We start from the raw sequence: 6,782 nt of genomic DNA, 5'->3' as shown, positions 1-6,782 counted from the left end.
GCCACTTCTTCTTCTCCGCCCGAGCAACTCCGACGACCCACTTCTCCGGCGAGTTCATCAAGTCCGGCGACGTCCTCAACCCCGGCGAACCTCGTTTCCCGTGCCTGCTACAGTGTTTCTGGATCTAGATCTAAAACTCGGTTGACTTTCTCCCGAAACCCTAGTTCATATGCCATTGTTCATCGGGCCGTAACTCCTCATCCGTAGCTCCATTTTAGACATATAGCATATCAAAATGTTCATCCCAGAGAGTACATCATTGCATCTCATTGCATCTTTTTTATTTGAGTTTATCTTGATGCCCGAAATGCTGTTAGAAAAGTGATACTTGAGTTAATTTTCAGATCTGCTGCTCCATTTAGATATTTGTCATTTTTGCCATGATTATTCTGTGCATGATATGCCCATGAGCTCTACATATGTTTTGTTAAGGGTTTTGCCATCTTTCCAGAGGTGCAACCCATGTATTTTTGTGATGTGTGTGGTGACTAGCACAAGCTTGCAAAGTAAGGCACTTGGTAATGCTGATTTCAGGGACTTAGCATTTCCACTAAGTCCTTGACCTGTTTATCTCATATGGCCATATGTTCATGTTGTTTCCTAGTGATCCGTGCCTCGTTTGAGGATGATCAGTAAGGATGTTTTGTTAATCTTGTAGTGCTCTATCCATCCGTGTCTTTGTTTGCAATTATGGAGCACCCTAGCTTGATTCAATCGGGCTCTACTTTTGCTACTTCGTGAATCTAGGCAGATTATCTACTTGTTAGCGATTTTGCCGAGGATGTTGTAGTTGATCCGTGCATGCTATGCTATTGTTCTTGCCATGTCTAGCTTGAATTTTGTGTATTCTTGATGGATGTATGCTTATCTTGTCATGACTTGCTCCGTAGTGAGTGCATCGAGCTTGTAAACATGCCTACTTGATACCTGTTTTCAGCATGTTACAGTTTTCACGAAGTCTGAGAACTGATTATGTTTTTGCCATGTTCACATGCTTGCAAATGTATTTTATGATCCCTTTTGGCTCAAGGTCACTAAGGGACTTTTGTTAAGCTCTTTGCGTAGCTCTATGCCATGCTTTAATTTTCCATGTTCAGGTCCTGTAGCATGTAGTTTTGTTGCTCCGAAGAGTGCTATCTGATCTGAAATTCCAGACGAGTGTTAATTTCACTAAGTCTGAAATCTGTTTACCATATGCATTTTTGCCATGTTTGTTTGAACCTGTTAATGGATGAATTGGCCGTAGCTCAGTGCTAGACTTTTGTTAAGCATCTTGAATGCATCCCTGCCATGTATTTTTATGCCACGTTTGGGTGTTGTAGCATGTTCATCTCATTGCATTTAGATGGCTACTTGCTGTAAATCGCAGAACGTGGTCATATTTGAATCGCTTGCCATTTCCAAACCGTAACTCCGATTCCGGCGTTCTTTATATCATTTTCAAGCGATTTCATCTCATCTTTCTAGTGGCAGACTTGGATTCCTAAGTTGAAGCCAGGTTCATACATCCCTTGTCAAACCTTGCATATGCATCCCGCATCGCATCCCGCATAGCATACCATCCTTGCATCATATTGTTTGAGCTTCGCACATGGTTGATTGTGTTCCGTTTGCTTGTTTGTCTTGTTTGGGTAGAGCCGGGAGACGAGTTCGCTAACGAGGAGCCTGTTGAGTTTGCTTTCGAGGATCCAGTCAACTCTGACAACTTTGCAGGCAAGATGATCATACCCTCGAAATCACTACTATCTTTGCTTTGCTAGATGCTCGCTCTTTTGCTATGCCAATGCTACGATGCCTACCACTTGCTTTTAAGCATCCCAAATTGCCATGTCAAACCTCTAACCCACCATGTCCTAGCAAACCGTTGATTGGCTATGTTACCGCTTTGCTCAGCCCCTCTTATAGCGTTGCTAGTTGCAGGTGAAGATTGGAGACCGTTCCTTGTTGGAACATTTATTTACTTGTTGGGATATCATTATATTGCCATGTTATCTTAATGCATCTATATACTTGGTAAAGGGTGGAAGGCTCGGCCTCTCGCCTAGTGTTTTGTTCCACTCTAGCTGCCCTAGTTTCCGTCATATCGGTGTTATGTTCCCGGATTTTGCGTTCCTTACGCGGTTGGGTTATAATGGGAACCCCTTGATAGTTCGCCTTGATTAAAGCTTTTCCAGCAATGCCCAACCTTGGTTTTACCATTTTCCACCTAGCCTCTTTTTCCCATGGGTTTCCGGAGCCCGAGGGTCATCTTATTTTAGCCCCCCTGGGCCAGTGCTCCTTTGAGTGTTGGTCCAAACTAGAGTCCTGTGCAGCGCCCCCTTGGGGAAACTCGAGGTTTGGTTTTAGTTGTATGGAGCGCTCATCCGAGTGTGCCCTGAGAACGAGATATGTGCAGCTCCTATCGGGATTTGTCGGCACATTCGGGCGGTGTTGCTAGTCTTGTTTTAACCTGTCGAAGTGTCTTGAAGAACCGAGGTACCGAGTCTGATCGGAATGTCTCGGGAGGAGGTCTAATCCTTCGTTGACCGTGAGAGCTTGTCATGGGCTAAGTTGGGACTCCCCTGTAGGGATTTGAACTTTCGAAAGCCATGCCCGCGGTTATGGGAAGATGGGAATTTGTTAATGTCCGGTTGTAGATAACTTGAACCTTAACTTAATTAAAATGAATCAACTGAGTGTGTTACCGTGATGGCCTCTTCTCGGCGGAGTCCGGGAAGTGGACACGGTGTTGGAGTAATGTTTGCGCAGGTTGTCCTCTAGTTTCTCGCTCGCGCTTTGCCTCCTCTTATCGCTCTCTTTTGCGAACAGGATAGCCACCATATTTGCTAGTCGCTTGCTGCAGCTCCACATATTTTACCTTGCCTTACCTATAGGCTTAAATAGACTTGATCGCGAGGGTGCGAGATTGCTGAGTCCCTGTGGCTCACAAATTACTATTACACCAGACGTAGGGCCTGATGATTCCGCTCCAGATGACGCAATCGAGCTCAAGTGGGAGTTCGACGAGGACTCTCAACGATACTATGTGTCTTTCCCTGATGATTAGTAGTGGTGCCCTGTTGGGGGTGATCGGGACCGTGTCGCATGTTGGGTTATCTTTTATTTTGGCGCCGTAGACGGGCCATGAGTATTTGGATGATGTAGTGTTATTTATGTACCTTGATTGACGTGGCGAGTGTAAGCCAACTATGTTATCACCCCTTTATTATTTATATTACATGGGATGTTGTGAAGATTGCTTAACTTGCGACATTGCTTTCAATGCGGTTATGTCTCTAAGTCGTGCCTCGACACGTGGGAGCTATAGCCGCATCGAGGGCGTTACAGATAGACCCGGGGGCCATAGGTTTCACTAGTGGCTTCTCTCAAGAGCATAAGTATTCTATGGTGGGTGAACAAATTACTGTTGAGCAATTGACAGAATTGAGCATAGTTATGAGAATATGTAGGCATGATCATGTATATAGGCATCACGTCCGTGACAAGTAGATCGAAACGATTCTGTATCTACTACTATTACTCCACTCATCGACCGCTATCCAGCATGCATCTAGAGTATTAAGTTAAAAATAGAGTAACGCCTTAAGCAAGATGACATGATGTAGAGAGATAAATTCATGCAATATGAAATAAACCCCATCTTGTTATCCTCGATGGCAACGATACAATACGTGCCTTGCTGCCCCTTCTGTCACTGGGTAAGGACACCGCAAGATCGAACCCAAAGCTAAGAACTTCTCCCATCACAAGAACTACCAATCTAGTTGGCCAAACCAAACGGATAATTCGAAGAGACTTGCAAAGATAACCAATCATACATAAAAGAATTCAGAGAAGATTCAAATATTATTCATAGATAGACTTGATCATAAACCCACAATTCATCGGTCTCAACAAACACACCGCAAAAAGAAGATTACATCGAATAGATCTCCACAAGAGAGGGGGAGAACTTTGTATTGAGATTCAAATAGAGAGAAGAAGCCATCTAGCTACTAACTATGGACCCGAAGGTCTGAGGTAAACTACTCACACTTCATCGGAGGGGCTAGGATGATGTAGAAGCCCTCCGTGATGACGGCCCTCTTCCGGCGGAGCTCCAGAACAGGCCCCAAGATGGGATCTCGTGGATACAGAAAGTTGCGGCGGTGGAATTAGGTTTTTAGCTCCTGTTCTGATCGTTTGGGGGTACATATGTATATATAGGAGGAAGAAGTACGCCAGAGGAGCAACGAGGGGCCCACGAGGCAGGGGGCGCGCCCTACGGGGGGCGCCCCCCACCCTCGTGACCGCCTCTTTTGTTCCTTGGAGCAGGGTCCAAGTCTCCTGGATCACGTTCGGTGAGAAAATCACGTTCCCGAAGATTTTATTCCCTTTGGACTCCGTTTGATATTCCGTTTCTTCGAAACACTAAAATAGGCAAAAAAATAGCAATTCTGGGCTGGGCCTCTGGTTAATAGGTTAGTCCCAAAAATAATATAAAAGTGGAAAATACAGCCCAATATAGTCCAAAACAGTAGATAATATAGCATGGAGCAATCAAAAATTATAGATACGTTGGAGACGTATCAGGCATCCCCAAGCTTAATTCCTGCTCGTCCTCGAGTAGGTAAATGATAAAAAGAGAATTTTTGATGCGGAGTGCTACTTGGCATAATTTCAATGCAAATCTTCTTTATTGTGGTATGAATATTCAGATTAGAAAGATTCAAGACAAAAGTTTATATTGACATAAAAATAATAATACTTCAAGCATACTAACAAAGCAATTATGTCGTCTCAAAATAACATGGCCAAAGAAAGTTATCCCTACAAAATCATATAGTCTGGCTATGCTCCATCTTTACCACACAAAGTATTCAAATCATGCACAACCCCGATGACAAGCCAAGCAATTGTTTCATACTCTAACTTTTTCAAAACCTTTTCAATCTTCACGCAATACATGAGCGTGAGCCATGGATAGAGCACTATAGGTGGAATAGAATGGTGGTTGTGGAGAACACAAAAAGGAGGGCAAGATAGTCTCACATCAACTAGGCTTATCAACGGGCTATGGAGATGCCCATCAATAGATATCAATGTGAGTGAGTAGGGATTGCCATGCAACAGATGCACTAGAGCTATAAATGTATGAAAGCTCAACAAAAGAAACTAGTGGGTGTGCATCCAACTTGCTTGCTCATGAAGAACTAGGGCAATTTGAGGAAGCCCGTTGTCGGTGTCAAAACCGGCGGGTCTCGGGTAGTGGGTCCCGAACTGTGCGTCTAGGCCGGATGGTAACAGGAGGCAGGAAACACGATGTTTTACCCAGGTTCGGGCCCTCTTGATGGAGGTAAAACCCTACATCCTGCTTGATTAATATTGATGATATGGATAGTACAAGAGTAGATCTACCACGAGATCAAGGAGGCTAAACCCTAGAAGCTAGCCTATGGTATGATTGTTGTATATGGAGTTGATCGCCTACGGACTACAACCCTCCGGTTTATATAGACACCGGATAGGGTTAGGGTTACACAGAGTCGGTTACAATGGTAGGAGATCTTGAATATCCGCATCGCCAAGCTTGCCTTCCACGCCAAGGAAAGTCCCATCCGGACACGGGACGAAGTCTTCAATCTTGTATCTTCATAGTCCAGGAGTCCTGCTGAAGGTATAGTCCGGCTACCCGAACACCCCCTAATCCAGGACTCCCTCAGTAGCCCCTGAACCAGGCTTCAATGACGACGAGTCCGGCGCGCAAATTGTCTTCGGCATTGCAAGGCGGGTTCCTCCTCCAAGTCCTTCATAGAAGATTGTAAACACCAAGAGTAATGTCCGGCTCTGCAAAATAAGCTTCCACATATCGCCATAAAGAGAATAATATTAACACAAATCAAAACTGCTGACGTATTCCGCAGTGTGTCATCACACTACAGCCAAGTCCTTTACTCGAATCGTTTTTACTTTTCCACATCAGCATGTTTTGCGAGGCGGCTTCCTTGGCACGTCTTGTCAAAGCAGAGATCGTGTACCCCCTTTACGGGATTCTCATCAATAAGGACGTAGGTAACCCAACCGTGCCATTTATCACGGCGCTTGGGAGGCAAGCGAGTTTTACTAGGCTGGTGGGGACGCACAACCGCATCCGCCCATATAAGGGGATAAGGATCCACCTTTTTACCTACGCCTTCTTCCTCCTTTGCCTATCCATCTCATGTGTACTCGAGCTCCAGCGCCCAAGCCCGCACTTCCCACCTCAACCTTCTCCAGCAATGTCCGGAGTGGGAGGCAAGTGGATGGTCTCCTCCGCTACGAAGGGCCAAGTCAAGAAGCTAAGGAAGGCCGGATACCTGTCTAAGGACATCGCGCACCGGCTTCCCGAAAAGGGGCAGCTTCTCCCCACCCCAAGGCCCCATGAGAGGGTAGTATTTCTTCCCCACTTCCTCCGCGGACTGGGTTTTCCACTCCACCCATTTGTCCGGGGGCTCATGTTCTACTATGGCCTAGATTTCCATGATCTGGCCCCGAACTTCATCCTCAACATCTCGGCGTTTATCATCGTGTGCGAGGCTTTCCTCCGCGTCCGCCCTCATTTCGGCCTCTGGCTCAAGACCTTCAGTGTCAAGCCCAAGGTGGTGCGCGGCAGCCAGGCGGAGTGCGGAGGTGCCATGGCGGGCAAGATGGCCAACGTCCTATGGTTCGAGGGCTCTTTTGTGGAGACCCTGAAGGGGTGGCAATCCGGGTGGTTTTACATCACCGAGCCACGCGATCCGAACTGGATCGCAGCCCCCGAGTTC

The sequence above is a fragment of the Triticum dicoccoides genome, chromosome 7A, assembly GCF_002162155.2.
Source record: "Triticum dicoccoides isolate Atlit2015 ecotype Zavitan chromosome 7A, WEW_v2.0, whole genome shotgun sequence".
In the NCBI taxonomy this organism is placed as follows: Eukaryota; Viridiplantae; Streptophyta; class Magnoliopsida; order Poales; family Poaceae; genus Triticum; species Triticum dicoccoides.
Note: the sequence above shows the minus strand (reverse complement) of the source record.